This window comes from Hyperolius riggenbachi, chromosome 9, assembly GCF_040937935.1.
Source record: "Hyperolius riggenbachi isolate aHypRig1 chromosome 9, aHypRig1.pri, whole genome shotgun sequence".
NCBI lineage: Eukaryota > Metazoa > Chordata > Amphibia > Anura > Hyperoliidae > Hyperolius > Hyperolius riggenbachi.
In genome coordinates this window covers 238,457,210-238,473,756 of record NC_090654.1, presented here as the reverse complement: position 1 = coordinate 238,473,756, position 16,547 = coordinate 238,457,210, and the positions used below count along the sequence as shown (strand labels likewise).

The following is a 16,547-nucleotide window of genomic DNA, read 5'->3' as shown; positions in this document are numbered from 1 at the left end:
CATGGGAGGACCCGGCATTTTTCCTGTTACATAGTAATGGATGGTCAGTTAAAAAATATAAAAATTCCTTGCTGAAACCCTTGGTTAATGCCTCAAGAATATTGGTAGCGAGACACTGGAAATCTACTCAGAGTCCAACAATCCAAGAATGGTTAAAAGAAGTGGTAGAGACGCAGAGAATGGAGGAATTAACAAGCTTTATTAAGGGCGAAGGGGTTGTACATGAGAAGAAATGGTCCCAGTGGGAGGCGTTTAGGAGGGAAAGGGATTACGAGGATAGGTGAGGGAAGGGTAGGGGAGGGGGACCCCGTTGGGGGTTCAGTGATATGAAGAAGGTGAGGGCTGGAGTGAAGGAGAGAGGAAGGAAGAAAAGGGAAAAAGGAAGGAGAAGAAGGGGGAAGAAAAAAAAAAAATGAAGAGGACCAGTACGGGATGAAAAAAGGAGTGGGTACGAAAGAAGGATGAGAGTCTGAGAGTCTGATGAGAGTGTGATATGTATGAGGGTAAGGTATGAGTGTCAGTGTTGTAAGGATGATATATTTAGGAAAATAAGACATGGAGGTGTGGTTTTTGTTTCTTTGTCTCCCCCCTTCCTTTCCTCTGTTTTTAAGGGGGGGGGGGGGAACGGAGTATGGATATGGGGGGAAAAAGCTAATAAGAAATGTTGTTGATTTGTTGAACATTTTATAAGCAAACTTTGTATGAATTTTATATAATGGAAATGACATAAATAAAGATTTTAAAAAAAAATATATATATTATACGGTGAGTCTCCCAAAAGTGTGGCTCAGAGGTTTAAAGAGAAACCGTGACCAAGAATTGAACTTCATCCCAATCAGTAGCTTATAACCCCTTTTACATGAGAAATCTATTCCTTTTCACAAACGGTTCATCAGAGGGCTCTGTATGGCTGACATTGTGGTGAAATCCCCCCCACAGGAAACTGTGAGGACCGTGGTCCTGGCAGTTTCCTGTCTGTAAACCTCGTTGCATTGTGGGAAATAGCTGTTTACAGCTGTTTCCAACTGCCAAAAAAGCAAGCAGCAGCTACATCACCTGCCAGCAGTAAAAAATGTCACCATGTGATATATGTCAGAATGTAAATTAGGGAAATGAAAGCTTTTGCAATGGGCAAACACTGACTAAATCATTTATACATAATTATTGTAAAAATGAAGCACTTTATTACATTATTTTCACTGCAGTTCCTCTTTAACATCGTTGTTGGCCAGTAAAGAAAAATAGAGAGTGCCTTTTGAAAGAGAAACTGTAAGTAAGAAAGGAGATGAATCATCACTGTAGCCTTATGTAACTGAAGTAAAGACATCTTATGGAATTCTCAGGACTTCCCCAGATCCCTCAGGGAAGAATATTCAGTGCATGTTCACAGAAAGGAGAACTATAAACAGATAAGAGAAATAAAAGTGCACTGGTGCCACATAACAAATATCCCCTTTCCTTTTAGCTGTTGTAGGATTTATAGCTTCACCTACCAATAATCAATTTAATTACTCAAAGTAGGCCCCTCCTACCTATTCAGATTACCCTGTGTGCTTAAATGCTGCAACTAATACTAGATTGAGTGGATTCCAATATTGCAGGGCTACAAAGAAGAGATCATTGAAGTTTAGACGCAGAGCTATCACACCTGACATGGGCACAATGAGATGGATCTGACTTCCCTGCTGGAAGGTGGGATTCACTAGAAATGTGTGGAAACACCCCTTGCTGAAGCTGCAAAAGGAGGGGGAGGGGGGGGGGTAGAAATTCGCAGGAGGCAGCCCACTGCAGCCATAGTGAGATGCTGAGATTAAAGCCTTGTATGCACACTAGACTAGATGGTTATCGGCCAATAGGGCCAGTCGGAATGTGTACAATGCATCAGCAAGTGATCAGTCTACCAGAGCATCTCAGTGGAGTGCAGGCCAAGGGCACTGGTCTTCTATTCACTCAGTCATGTGCTACACCCTCGGCTGTCCATAGCAACAGAAGTCCAGGCCAGCCACACGTCTGCACAGCATTGGACCTTCAACTGTTGCTTGAGGAATCAATTCCCAATCCCTGCAAGCAACAGGTCTTAAGACACATGTATGAGGTTTTATTCTATGCTGCATATCGATGAAGAGGTCAGTGACACGGGAGGATACCCGTACTCTTGCTAGATTTTTAACCAGTTACAACAGCATTCAGTGAAGAAAATTTAGTGTGATGTTTGTGGACAATACAACACCATCACTACTTGGGCCCGGTTCCCGCAAGACATGCGTTCGCCTGTATTTGCAAGCGCTAACCTTTTTGCCAATTGCAAGAGTACTCTTCTCCCAATATAAATCATGGTGATTCTTTCCCTCAAGTGCAATCTGATTTTCACCAAATTGTGAACACACTGCATGTTGGATTTTTGCTGTGCTGCATTCAGCGCAATTGAATGAGACTTAGCAAGCACACACGAGGGGTAAAAAAAATGCATCACAAATGCACAAAAACGTGCGCAATTTCTAGTGCGAAGTAAGGCAATTACTTTAAAACACCGGATAGTCAGAACAAGTGCCAATAATAAAACTTTCTTCCCAAAGTAATAAAAGTATACTATTTATTTCTGTTGATGGCAGCATTGAGGCTAAAGCTAGAAATGCAAGATGTAATACATGCATACGTTTAGATATGATTAATAGTTTCCTGAATGAAAATCAGTTGGTATCATTGGTGACAATTCAGTAGAAATCTGACCAGATATTGCTAGTACCACCACCAGTTCTGTAGGGTTCAATTCAGTGCAAATCTATGGGAATGCATACCCCAAGAACATTCAAAAATGTCCATCACATACCACATCTTATTTCTTCAGCTGCCCTATGCAACAAATGGACATGCCCAATCAATGCTCAATTGAACACGATCAAACATCAATTAGTTAAAAAAACCCGCAATAGACAGTAAAATCCACCAAATGCTTGACCACAGCAGCGTTCCCACCTATCATCACAATTGAAGGCTTATTAGCTGTTGCCAACTCAAATTATAAGGCTGCAAAAATCGCTCAAGTCGTGGTATCCTCTCTCAATTTCAGGTAGCCAGCGTTAGGACAGAGGTCACAATCACTTCTTTATTGTTGCCAAGACTCATCAGACCACATGTATTGTTCTTGTTCAGCAAATCAACGTGTCCTCATGTGGTCCATAAACATCCATCCAGTAAACAAAGCAAATAAACTAAGTGTAAACCGCTTGAATGTTCTTTAACACATAAAAACCAATAAAACAAAAGTGGTAAAAACAATCACTTAAATTCGAGGTATAAAACAAAAAACAGCAGCGCTGTGTGGTCAACCTTTAGGCTGATTTCACAGTGGGACGTTACAGGCGCACGCTAGAGTAGCCTGTAACGCAGCCCACCGCACAGTAATGAAAAATCAATGGGGCTGCTCACAGTGCCCACGTTGCGTTACATTGTAACGCTGCGTCACAAGACAACATACTGCATGCAGTACTTTAGACGACTGCTTGCCCATGCTCAGTAATGTTGTGGAGGAGCGGAGAGCGGCCAGGCACATGGCTAATATGCACTGCACGTTGTGACGTGCAGTGTTTACTTCCTGGAGCGGCCGCTCTGTGCGGCGATTGGCCGGCGGGACCACGTGATGCCGCATGCGCACAAGAGTGCGCATCACGGCATCACTGACGCCAGAGTGAGCTGCACAACGCGGCTCACTCTGACGTCCAGATCCAGCACCACCAGGCGTTGCGTTAGGGGGACGTTATGCGACCTTAACGCCCCCTCTAACGCAACGTCCTGGTGTGAAATTAGCCTTAGAGTGATGCAGTTCCACCTCCAGAGATCCCAGTGATCCATTCTTCCACTCCTATAGTGCCACTCAGTGCACAATAAAAAGACAACTTTACTTACGGTAACGTCTTTTCCAGTAGTCAGAAGGACAGCACCCCTGGATGAGACTTGTCTCCCTCCCAATCGTGGACAGGAACTGCAAAAGAAAGATTTGCATAACAAATAGGCAGCCATATATAAGCTACTAGCTTACCCTCAGTACTTCAGTTAATACAAAAGATGACACGGACCGGTATAAATGCCTACTTACATAATTATTATTCCACCCAAAAATAGGGCGGGTTGCAGGGGTGCTGTCCTTCTGACTACTGGAAAAGACGTTACCGTAAGTAAAGTTGTCTTTCCCAGAACGTCATTGGACAGCACCCCTGGATGAGACGATGTACCAGATATGAGATCTAGGGCGGGACCACTGCCTGCAGTACTTTTCTTCCAAAAGATAAATCTGCTGCGGCTGAGATGTTTAGGCGATAATGCCTCACAAAGGTATTGTGACTTGACCAGGTAGCAGCTATGCATATCTGTTCTATTGATGCCCCTGACCTCTCTGCCCAGGAAGTCGATATTCCTCTTGTAGAATGAGCTCTAATTGAAGACCCTAACTGCTTCCCTTGAGCTTGATATGCCAATGTAATAGCCTGTCTGATCCATCGTGCTAGAGTCGTTTTGGACGCCTTGTTGCCTCTTTGTTTCCCAGCAAATAGAATGAACATTGCGTCAGTTTTTCTCCATGGACCTGTTCTCTCCATATATTGTATAAGACATCTCCTCACATCCAGGCAATGAAGTCTCTTTTCCTTGTCATTGTTAGGATTCTCACAAAAGGAAGGAAGGAAGATTTCTTGATTCCTGTGAAATGAGGAAACAACCTTTGGTAGAAACGCTGCATCCGTGCGTAACGTAATTCTATCTTCAGAAATGACGCAGTAGGGCTCTTTAATAGACAATGCCTGTAATTCACCTATTCTTCTAGCTGAAGTAATAGCTAGCAGGAAAATGGTTTTTAGAGTAAGAAATTTATCCGAAATCTGTGATAATGGTTCAAAAGGGGCTTCACATAACCCCTGTAAGACAGTATTTAAATCCCATGAGGGTATTCTGGACCTGATTGCTGGTTTCAGTCTCTTTAAAGCTTGGAAGAATCTTAAAATTAGATTTTCTTCTGCCAGCCGTCTTTCTAGAAATACGCTTAGAGCAGATACCTGTACCTTCAGAGTGCTTATACTAAGCCCCTTCTTGTATCCACACTGAAGAAATTCTAATACGGATTTAAGTGATGTATTGTCACAAGATCTTTCCGAGCACCATTCGTTAAACACTCTCCAGGCCTTTTGGTATATTACTCGAGTCACCTTCTTCCTACTCTGTATCAAAGTTTCTGATAATTCGTCTGAAAAGCCTTTGGACTTCAGGATGCCCCATTCAGCTTCCAGGCTGAAAGGTGAAGGCTGTTTAAACTCGGATGCCACACTGGACCCTGGGACAACAAGTGAGGTATGGGAGGAAAGACTATCGGATCTGTAACCGCTAGTGTTCTTAGTGACGTGAACCATGGTCTCTTTGGCCATAGTGGAGCTATCAGGATTACTCGAGCCTTGTCCTGAATAATCTTTTTCATTACTCGTGGTAGCAATGGTATTGGAGGAAATGCATACATCAGTAACTCTCCCCAATTGATCGAGAAGGCGTCTACTTTCCAAGGTAGGTCCTCTGGAAACAGGGCACAAAATTGTTGACATTTCGCATTCGCTCTCCTTGCAAATAGGTCTACTTCTGGGCAACCCCATTGTAACGTCACTTGCTGAAAAACTTCCAGATCTAGTGACCACTCGTTCGAGTCTAACTTCCTCCTGCTGAGGTAGTCCGCCAAGTGGTTTGAGGTTCCCTTTAAATGTATCGCAGTTAATGATAAAAGATTTCTCTCCGACCAGAATAGGATCTTTGCCGTCTTTTCCCATAAGGATTGACTCCTCGTGCCCCCTTGCCTGTTCAGGAAAGCTACAACGCTCCTGTTGTCTGTTCTTATTCTGACATGAGAATTCTCTATTAGGGGGCCGAAATGTAGTAAGGCTTGCCATACTGCTTGCAACTCTCTGTTGTTCGATGACTGTGACCTTATTGTCATATTCCATGATCCTTGAGCCGGCAGAGAATTGAAGTGGGCTCCCCAACCCCACAAACTGGCATCGGTTGTGATTGTATTCTGTTGTGGATAATTCCATAGATGACCTGGAGATAGATGATCCAGACGTTGCCACCAGATAAGGGAAGTCTTTACACTTTGTGGAATGATGATCTTCTTGTCTAGAGTCACCAGAGACCTGTTCCAAGATTTCAAAATCCATATTTGTAGAAATCTCGCATGGAACTGTCCCCACTGGATCGCCGGAAAGGCAGAGGTTAGAAGTCCTAGAAGAGCCATGGCTTTTCTTAGCGATATGCTTCTTAATTTCTGAAATGAGAAAATACTATTAAAAATAGCAATGATCTTCCTATCAGGTAACAACAGTTTCTCTTCTCTGGTAGAAATATTGAAACCCAAAAATTCTAGACACTGGGAAGGAATCAGAGCAGACTTTTCCCAATTAATTAACCAACCTAACTCCTGGAGGACGCCCAGAGTTATAAAAAGCTGATCATTAACGGATTTTTCAGAAGAACCCCATAATAAAAAATCATCAAGGTAACCGACAATATTAACGTGTCTTAACCTGAGAAGAGCTAATACTTCAGACATAACCTTAGTAAATAGCCATGGGGCAGACGATAGTCCGAAAGGCAAGGCATTAAATTGAAAATGTCTTACCTCTCCTTCCATCCACACGGCAAACCTCAGGTATTGTTGGCAGGATAAATGGATTGGTAGATGTAGATACGCATCCTTCAGGTCTAGGGATGCCAAAAAATCGTCCTTCTGTAAAAGATGAACCACAGATCGAATATTGTCCATCCTGAACTTCCTGTATTTGACTTTTAGATTCAATTTCTTTAGGTTTAGAATCAATCGATAGGCTCCCTGAGGCTTTTTTACCAGGAAGATTGGGGAGTAGAATCCCTGTTCTCTTTGACATGCTGGAACCTGTCGAATTACTCCTTTCTGAAGAAGAGACTTTACTTCTGACTGGAGGGCTACTAATAAGGCTGGGTCTTTTGGACAAGGTGTTAAGACAAAGTTTTGAGGGGGGAGATGTTCGAACTCTATTCTGTAACCTTCTAATATTATGTTTAGTAACCATTGATTGGTGAATAGTTGTTGCCATATTTCGTAAAAGTTGGTGATTCTCCCCCCCACCGGAATGATGGCGTCATTGTTTGTTTGTCTTTTTAGTATTAGTAGCGGTATTGCGGGGTCCTTGTTGCCTGTAAGGAGCCCATCTTCTACCCCTGGAGGATTTACTATCCGTTTCATTTTTAGCGGGGGCCCGAAATGGCCGTTTATTCTGAAAGGGGCGCTTCTTTGGGAAATTTTTCTTATCTGCTGTACGATCTAGTGTATCGTCCAGCTTAGACCCAAACAGAAGATCTCCTTCACAGGGGATACCACAAAGCTTAGATCTGGATGAGTTATCCCCATTCCATGTCTTAACCCATACTCCCCTTCTAGCTGAGTTCACTAGTGCGGTGGTACGGGCTGTTAATTTAACCGTATCGTCTGCTGCATCAACCATAAAATCTGAGGCATTAGTGATTTTAGGAAAGTCATTAAGGATTTCTTCCCTAGACACCCCATTTGCTATTTTATACTGTAATTCTGCCAACCAAGACTTCAGAGATCGACTCACTGCTGTCGATGCTACTGCCGGTTTAAAAGTTAATGAAGCAGACTCCCAAGCCCTACGCAAAACATTATCCATTTTCTTGTCTATTGGGTCTTTAAGGTTTCCGAAATCCTCAAACATAAGGTCTGATTTTCTTGAAACCCTGGAAAAGGACGGATCTAGTTTTGGCGGAGGGCCCCAATAAGCCTGGTCATCAGGAGAAAAAGGATAACGCTTAGATAAAGATTTTGGCCAAAAGGCCCTTTTCTCAGGATTTTGCCACTCTTTCTTGATCAAAGTTTTAAGAGTAGAATGGACCGGGATGAACCTGGATTGGGGGTCCGCCAATCCCTCATACATTTGGTCAAGGGGTGACAAGGGTTTTTGCTCTGATTTAATACCCATTGTTTCATGCATGGATGTCAAAAGATCCTTCATTAATTCTGTAGAAAAAGCAAACTTTTGTGGTTTTTCAGTCTTATCCATCTCCTCCCCCTCAGATATTTCATCTAATGCAGAAATTTCTCCCTCAGAAAATTGAGAACCTTCTACCTCACTATCTCTGCTTCTCCTAGCCTGCACAGGAGTACGAGATAAAGGAATTGGAGATAAACCACTGACATTAAGGTTAACAGGAACCTCATTGCTAGGACCAGGCATTTCAGCAGGGCTGGGAGCTACAGTCTGAGAAGAAATGGCAGAATCTTTAATTTCCTTGATGGCTGAAGACATTTCTGACCGCATCCATCCCATCAGATCCTTAAAGATTACTGGTGATTCATCCTTAACCAGTTTGTTTGTACAATCCTGGCACAGCTTTTTTGAGGTAGAGGATGACAAGCGAGAGGAGCAAATGGCACATTTCTTCACAGATTTACTAGATCCACTAGACTGTGTGGAAGATTTGTCAGATTTGTCCTGTTTTCCAGGCTTTTCATGTTTTTCTGGCTAAAAAACATAATAACAAACCAACCATTAGTACCCTCTCTAGTATATATAAAAATACACATATATACACACTGTACAATTTGTACATAAGTACTTGCCAGAGAGGTATCTTGGGCTGGCCTGGCAGACTGCGCAGGAGCTGACCCAGAAGCGTCCTCCATGCTCACTTTAGACAACCAGAGTGAGTCAGGAAACAGATTTAAATAATCATCACATGACACAAAGAAATGCAAACAGCCACCTGAATACTCAGTTCATTAGCATGTTTCTCATTTGCATAAGCCTTTCAAAGGTTAGCCAGCCGCGGCACCTGCCGCTTAATTGCTTAAGCGTATTAGCATAATTATCCCCCTTCTGCGGCACCTGCCGCCTGTAAACCGTTACCTTAGCGGATCAGCTGATGCTGATCCGCAATGACCGCCGCGGCCGCCTGCCGCCTGATCTGAGTCACACTGGACGCTGCGCGTGACGACTTCCGGGAAGACCCGGAAGTACCTTGTCTCCCAAGCGCGCCTGCGCTATATCTCCGCTGCCTTGCACGGAGAAGCCTCCTCCACGCTGCAGGGCTCCCACTGTCACCTGAATCAGCCTAACTGGAGCCCTGAAAGACGTTGCCCCTGAACACCTGTCAAGGATAGCACTCTGGAGACCTCTCCTCTGCATTCCGTCCGGGACAGGAAACTGAACTGAAGTACTGAGGGTAAGCTAGTAGCTTATATATGGCTGCCTATTTGTTATGCAAATCTTTCTTTTGCAGTTCCTGTCCACGATTGGGAGGGAGACAAGTCTCATCCAGGGGTGCTGTCCAATGACGTTCTGGGAAAAGGGAGATAGGGATTCTCTCAGTGGAATCATAAAATGCAGGGTATCAGGGTATCCCCTGATGACGGCGGAAGGCCGAAACTAGTCGGGACGAGAGCGGGCATTGACACATTGATCGTTGTTACTATTTGTAGCACCACACGGAGTGGGAAGCGCTTGTTGCCAGGAGGGTTCCTACTGGAGTAGGACCCTCTGTATGCGAGTTTCATCTTGCCTATTTTAGAAAAGATTGTATACTCAAATAAATTTGCATTTTATGATTCCACTGAGAGAATCCCTATATCCCTTTTTTTGATTGTGCACTGAGTGGCACTCTATAGGAGTGGAAGAATAGATCACTGGCATCTCTGGAGGTGGAACTGCATCACTCTAAAGGTTGACCACACAACGCTGCTGTTTTTTGTTATATATCTGTCACATCGGAGGATAAGGATTCACCTCTACAGTTGCTGAAGTGTGGGACTTTAAGATAAGAATACCGGCTGTTTTCACGTGAGGCGCCTCTATTATACTATTCGCACTCTCACATGCAAATGTTCAAACAAATGCATTCACAGATTTACTCATCCAGGCACAACATGTTACAGGGCAAGAGTTAGGACACCTATGTTTACCTGGGTACTTCTACGCAGTATAGGTGACTAAGCATAAGAATGCATTCTTCTGTGAACTAAAACCCTGGCTTTTAATTTAGCTGTAGGAATAACAGTTGTGCCTGGATGAGTAAATCTGTGAATGCATTTGTTTGAACATTTGCATGTGAGAGTGCGAAGGGTTAATTGATTTTTGCTGTTTCTAGCCACACCCCCTTCAGCACCTCCCTTTCCCTAATAATTTATTTAATGTCCTAACTAGAGGCGATGTGCCTGGATATATGTATGTTTATTCTTATCATTGACCCCTGTGGCTAGGGTCCAATTCGGTGCACTCCCTCCTTCCCCTGTATGTTTGTCAGTATGCAGACAGCTTATGCTGGTGTATGCGCATGGTGCACATGGACACATAACGTTAGCTCCCTTGTGCGATTGGTAAGATGCACTGTCTTTCCCAGGAGAGGAAGTTAGGCTGTGTGCTCCTAATCCATTGATAGGTTTGATGCAATGAATGTGTTTGCATGTCTGCACTATGCATGTTACAGGGCCAGAGTTAGGACACCTATGTTTACCTGGGTACTTCTGCGCAGTATAGGTGACTAAGCATAAGAATGCATTCTTCTGTGAACTAAAACCCTGGCTTTTAATTTAGCTGTAGGGATAACAGTTGTGCCTGGATGAGTATATCTGTGAATGCATTTGTTTGAACATTTGCATGTGAGAGTGCGAAGGGTTAATTGATTTTTGCTGTTTCTAGCCACACACCCTTCAGCACCTCCCTTTCCCTAATAATTTATTTAATGTCCTAACTAGAGGCGATGTGCCTGGATATATGTATGTTTATTCTATTATACTATTGACTTAAATTCGAGGACCCATGGCCAAGGTTGTGCATGATAAATTCGATCTTGTGCTGCTAGTCTCCCACCTCATTAACTAATTCAACAAATACAAAAAACACTTGTAGACTCCAGCAGCATTGTTTTTGTGATTTACCATATAAACTCAGACAAACGTCAACCTCGTGTATAGGTCAACCCCAATATTTAAGCCTCTTAAGCTTGAATTTTTTAGTGGCTCAAGTATAAGGCCTGGTTCACATCTGCATTCTGAGCCTAAAGGATCCGGTGAGCGGATCCGGTCTCTGCTTCACCGGATCCGGATGGCTTTGTCCCAGGCCCGGTTCACATAGTGAAAACGGATCTGATCAATGATTGATCGGATCCTTTTTTAGTCAGCAATACATAAATAATCTTAATAGGCAGCCGGCGGTAGAGGCTTCCTCTTCTTCCTTCTTCCTACTTCCTACTTGACTCCCCTTTGGCGAGTCTCTGTGACCTCAGGATATCTACTACATTCAGGAACAGATCTTTTGTAGATAGTAATCTGTTGAATGTGTCCAGCATCTTTGTGTCCAGCATCTTGCAAAGATTTTTATCTGATGGGGAGTTCAGCTCGATAGAATAGACTGTAGAGTATGCTCTCATACTACATGGAATGGGGTAAATTGGTCTGTGATCTTGTCTTTTCCAAAGACTTTTATCTCAAGTGCGTATGTAGCCTAAGACACTGAAAGGCATGGCATCTGACTGCAATAACCTGTCAGCTTTGGACTGAAAACGCAGCTGCCAGAGAAATTGGAAGGGAATCTGTCCAGCTCATGGTCTCTCCCCCTCCCTGCAGTGCACTAGTGGCCGGGGACTTTGATCGTCCCACCCACCACTAACCAAAGCGCAGTCATCTCTCTCTATCCTCTATCTTTCCCCTGTGTGTAATGAGATGCAGAGCTATCACCGCAGCAGAAGCAAAGTCACTTATGATTCCAGCGCCGGTTGCATGCCCGCTCATCTTCGTCACTCACACCAGTCTGCATGCATTAGCGTACCGCCGGCTCCCGAAGTAACATGACATGGCGTGAGTTAGGAAGAGGAGAACACCAGACAACTGCCACTGGACTCATAAGTTTGCGTCTGCTGAGGCAATTGATTACTCTGCATTTCATTACACACAGGGGAAAGATAGTGAGAAGCAGACGCCCTTTGGGTGGTGGTGAGTGGGATGAGGAAAGTCCCCGGCTACTAGCACTCTGCAGGGAGAGGTGGCTCACTCATCCTGGTTAGAAGTTGTTATATGTAGGACTGACTCAAGTATAAGGGACTGTTTCCACTACTGTGTATTCCACTACTGTGGAAATCAGGCCGAATCCACAGTTCCCCCGCAAGCGAATCGCACGGGGAAACACTGCCATAGGGAATAATGCTGTTGCCGCCGTCCGAATCGCTTGCCTTAGCGATTCGGCCGACATTGCAGCTTTTTTTCTTGCGAGTGGCAGCGAATCCCATAGCTGTGCACAGCTCAGCTTCTGGGATTCGGTTGTGTACTCGCTTAAACAGGAAGTGCCACCACGCGTCTCGCAGGATGCGCAGCAGCTAATGGAAACGCGATCTAAGACGACCCCTACACTTTTATAATGCGAGCCAGTCCTAAATGTCTCGACTTATAGCCAAGTATATACTGTAGTTTTATGAGCGCTGTTTGTTATTTTGTTATTGTTTTTATCTACTTATAAACATCAATGCCATTTTTTTGAAAGTGCATATTGAATCTAACATCTAATATTGTATAGCTATGTTAAAGCAAACATGTGAGGTTTGCTACATACAACACCATTTAGATACATAATTCAGGAGGGGAAGCAGGAAGCTTCATGATCCTGGCGAGGATTCCCCTGACCTTAGCAGGCTGATCCAACAATGAGACCCCCAAAGTGCAGCCCCACTGTGCCTGCACAGTTGCATGGGCCTGCTCGGGCACAAGCGGAAAAAGCCGTAAGTTATGCTGATCACTTTGGTAACAACCTCTAGCAGCACACAGGCTAACAGGGCTGTGGAGTCGGAGCAATGTTGGGTACCTGGAGTCGGAGGTTTCATTAAACTGAGGAGTCGGATGATTTCTTTACCAAATCCACAGCCCTGGTAAGTATTAGACTAAAGAGTCAGAGTCGAGGAATTGGAGCCATTTTGGGTTTTGAGTCGGATTATTTTTATACCGACTCCACAGCCCTGATTACCAACCTACCTTATGGGGAAGTTCATTTTATATATTTTCATATTTAGGTGTGCAGGTTCCTTTCAGCTAACTATTGACTGACAGGATGCTTAGTCACATTAGAAAACTTCCATCAAGTGGGTGGAGGATCAATGACCACATATCATTGAACTGCACAAAGCATAGCACAGAGCATTAAACGACACAAAGCTAAAAGTTCAATCAAAACGCAAAATCAATGTGTAAACCAAAGTGGTACTTTTATCACTACTCCCAATTAAGTTATGTATAAGTTATAAACCATAAAACAGCATACACTAGTATTAAGCTACGTACAGACATGCGATAACGATCGTTCGTAAGCAACGACGAACGATCAATTAAGGAGAGAAATGAAAAGGTCGTTAGTAAAGAGGTGTTGAAAGTGGGAAACGATCAGATCGTTTCCGAACGAACGATGCGGAAGTGACGAAGGTATGATACAGCGCATCTAGTATGCTAAACGTTATTCAGATCAATGAACCCGGAACGAACGTCATTGTTAATGGCCAGTAGGAAAGAGGAAGTTGCGTATATATATATATATATATATATATATATATATATATATATATATATATATATATATATATATATATATATATATATATATATATATATATATATATATATATATATATATATATATATATATATATATATATATATACACACACACACACACAGGGAGAGAGAGATATAGATAGATATATCTCTATCTATGTCAACATATATCTCTATACATCTATCTACATCTATATATATATATATATATATATATATATCTATATACATCTCTCTGTCTCTCTCTCTCTGTCTGCGCATGTACGGTACTTAACGAACGATCGTTTTTGTAACGATCAGCATACACACGTACTTTTGCTAACGATCGTCGTTACAAAAAATCCGCCAGGACGGATTTCCAGTTTGCAACGACTTCAGTCGCTGATCGTTACCCTTAACGATCGTTAGCGGTTATTTTGTAACGATCGTCGTTATAAACGATCGTTAGTCGTTCGTTACCAACGACTTTAGTCGCATGTCTGTATGCCCCTTTAGTCAGAACTGAAAGAGTAACTGGAAAGAAAGCAAGTGGATCTCAACCCTTCAATATCTCCCAGAGTCATCACGCTAGTTCACAAATGACAAACCGTGAGATCACCACACATAAAACCTAAAACTGGCCATACACTGGCAGACTTTCTCTTCCCAATAGATAGATCCTTCTCTAATCGACATGTGATCAGAGAGGGATCCATCACTGCAACACAATGCACATCGACTTTAGGCCTCGTTCACCATCGGGCTCTTTCAGCCCACTTTTAACGCTTTGCTGAGTACAGGCAATTAGCAACCACTGAAGCACATCTAACCATATGGGATTACTCACACTGCAATATGTCCAACTTCTCCTGATTGCAAACGCGCTACATAAAGAATTTTTTCCCGGCAGATTGCGTTGCAATTCTCATTCACTGGACTGAGAATCACAAAATGCAATCAAGTCAAAAATCACAAAAAATAGCAATGCAAAATCGTCACCACAGATAGGCAATTGACTTTGTGATTCTGAGTGTGAACCGAGCCTTACACCACCTCTCCAGCTGGAGCGCTCCCTCAGGGGAAGGAAGGGGAGCCGCAGCTGGACAGGTGGGAGCATTTTGCAATACTCTGTATGGAGCCCCAGGGAGAGCAATATTAACATGAGAGATATATAAGTGGCTCTACGGCCCCATCACCCCATCAGACAGCAGCACAAAAAAAAGACAGATTGGTCATGTCAATCAATTTCTGCTAGAAATCGATTGACATTACCATCGAGCAGAACATTTGGGGAATCCCCTTTCAGCACATTCCATCACAGTCAACAGGTAATAATATCTCATAGTGTATGGGAACCTTAATACAATACAGCGCATACAGGTAGTAATAAGCCCTACTGCCTGTAACAATGTAGTCTCAGCACTGCTCAGTTGCAAGTGGCCGGTGCGATAGAGATCGGTAAATAGGGAAGTAACAGTCACCAACTGCTACTACTCCGTATCCAAACTGCATGACACAACCCCTCTGACAGGTCCTCACCCGACCACTGCTGTGTTCCGAGCCTTGCACACACCGGAAGCCCCGAGTCAACTCCTGCCAAACTCTCCCCGGTCACTCCACAGCGCAGTTCCGTGTCCTGCTCACTCACACCGGAGCGTCTTCTCCACACCGGAAACTGTGAGCCAACTTCTGCCAGACTCACCCCTCTCCGGGCCCCGCCCACTGAACACACTTCTAGCCAATGCTCATCCAGCACGGTGACGGCCAATGGCGGAGCGCCTTGCCTGTGCCGCTGCGTACCAGGAGAGGGAGGCGTTCCTATTGGCTGCGGCTGGGATAGTCTGGGAGCTAAACAAGCAGCTGGTGACGTTTGGCAAAGCTAGGGCCATCCAGCTGTGTTTCCAGATAAACCAGAAAGTTTGGGGAAGTTTTCCTTTTCTGGGAAATGTAATCCCAAAGGGGGGGCACAGATGTTCTGTTCAATGCACCCCAACCGAACTGAAGCCGCTTACGCCCACGGAACCCAAAATCCAGAAAAGCAATTACGTCATTTAGGATGAATTGTATTCATTCTGGAAGTTTTAAAGCGGGATGATACCTCTGGAACTGAACTTTTTAAATTGAAACCACTGTTGTTAAAGTGTACCTGAGACAAACTTCATCAGTTATACTTACCTGGGGCTTCCTCCACCCCTCTTAAGGCCGCTTGGCACCTCGCTGTCTCCCGAGGCCTTGTATTCTGGCCATGCTCTCCCATGTCGTAGTTTGTCTCAGGTTTCCTTTAACAGCGCTTTCTGGTAGCTTAGGCCTCGTTCACATCTACTCAGCGCAGATGGCAGTGCAATCAGAACGCAATGCGTATGATCGCACGGCATCCGCGCCGCTACCCGCTGCGCTGCTGTTCCCATCCGTGATGGGATCAACTCTGCGCTTGCGGGCAAAATGCAGGCAGCAGTACACAAGTGCATCATAGCGCATCGTACTGCTGCGCAGCGCAGTAGATGTGAACGGCAGAAGGGCTATCTATGCCCTCCTGCCGTTCCTGCGTGCCACCACGTCATACGCGCTTCCAAATGTGCACGGAAGCGCTTATGATGTGAATGAGGCCTTAGAGCCTGACACTACTGACGTAGTTGTGTCCGCTTTTCAGTAATACATCAATGTTTACAGATGGTAGATAAGGAAAAATACCGCTCAACTCACAACGGGGAGACAGTGCTGGAACAGGGGCTGCCCAGCCCAAACACAGTGTCAAATGAAAGAATGTCCGCACGATGCCTCCTCGATCCACAAGTTTATTCAGGATGTATCCCAAACAGATAAAAGAGTACTTAGACTGACATGTTTCGAACCTACATGGTTCTTAATCATAGCCATTTTATGGCTTCCAACTACAAGATTTTATAGAGGGTGATGGGCAAAACCAGGGGGAGTGGCACACTGACCGCAC

At 44.0% G+C, this 16,547-nt stretch overlaps 1 protein-coding gene across 2 annotated transcripts in view; it reads right to left on the bottom strand.

Moving 5' to 3' along the window:
• SNAP23 (synaptosome associated protein 23) overlaps window positions 1-15,328 on the bottom strand; it is a 92,197-nt gene extending 76,869 nt beyond the window's left edge. The window contains exon 1 of one of the 2 annotated variants that reach the window (XM_068254187.1): window positions 15,137-15,328. The gene's annotated coding sequence lies outside the window, so the exon portion shown is untranslated. The remainder of the gene's footprint in view (window positions 1-15,136) is intronic. The other variant, XM_068254186.1, reaches the window with a different exon arrangement.
• Between the last annotated feature and the right edge of the window lie 1,219 nt (window positions 15,329-16,547).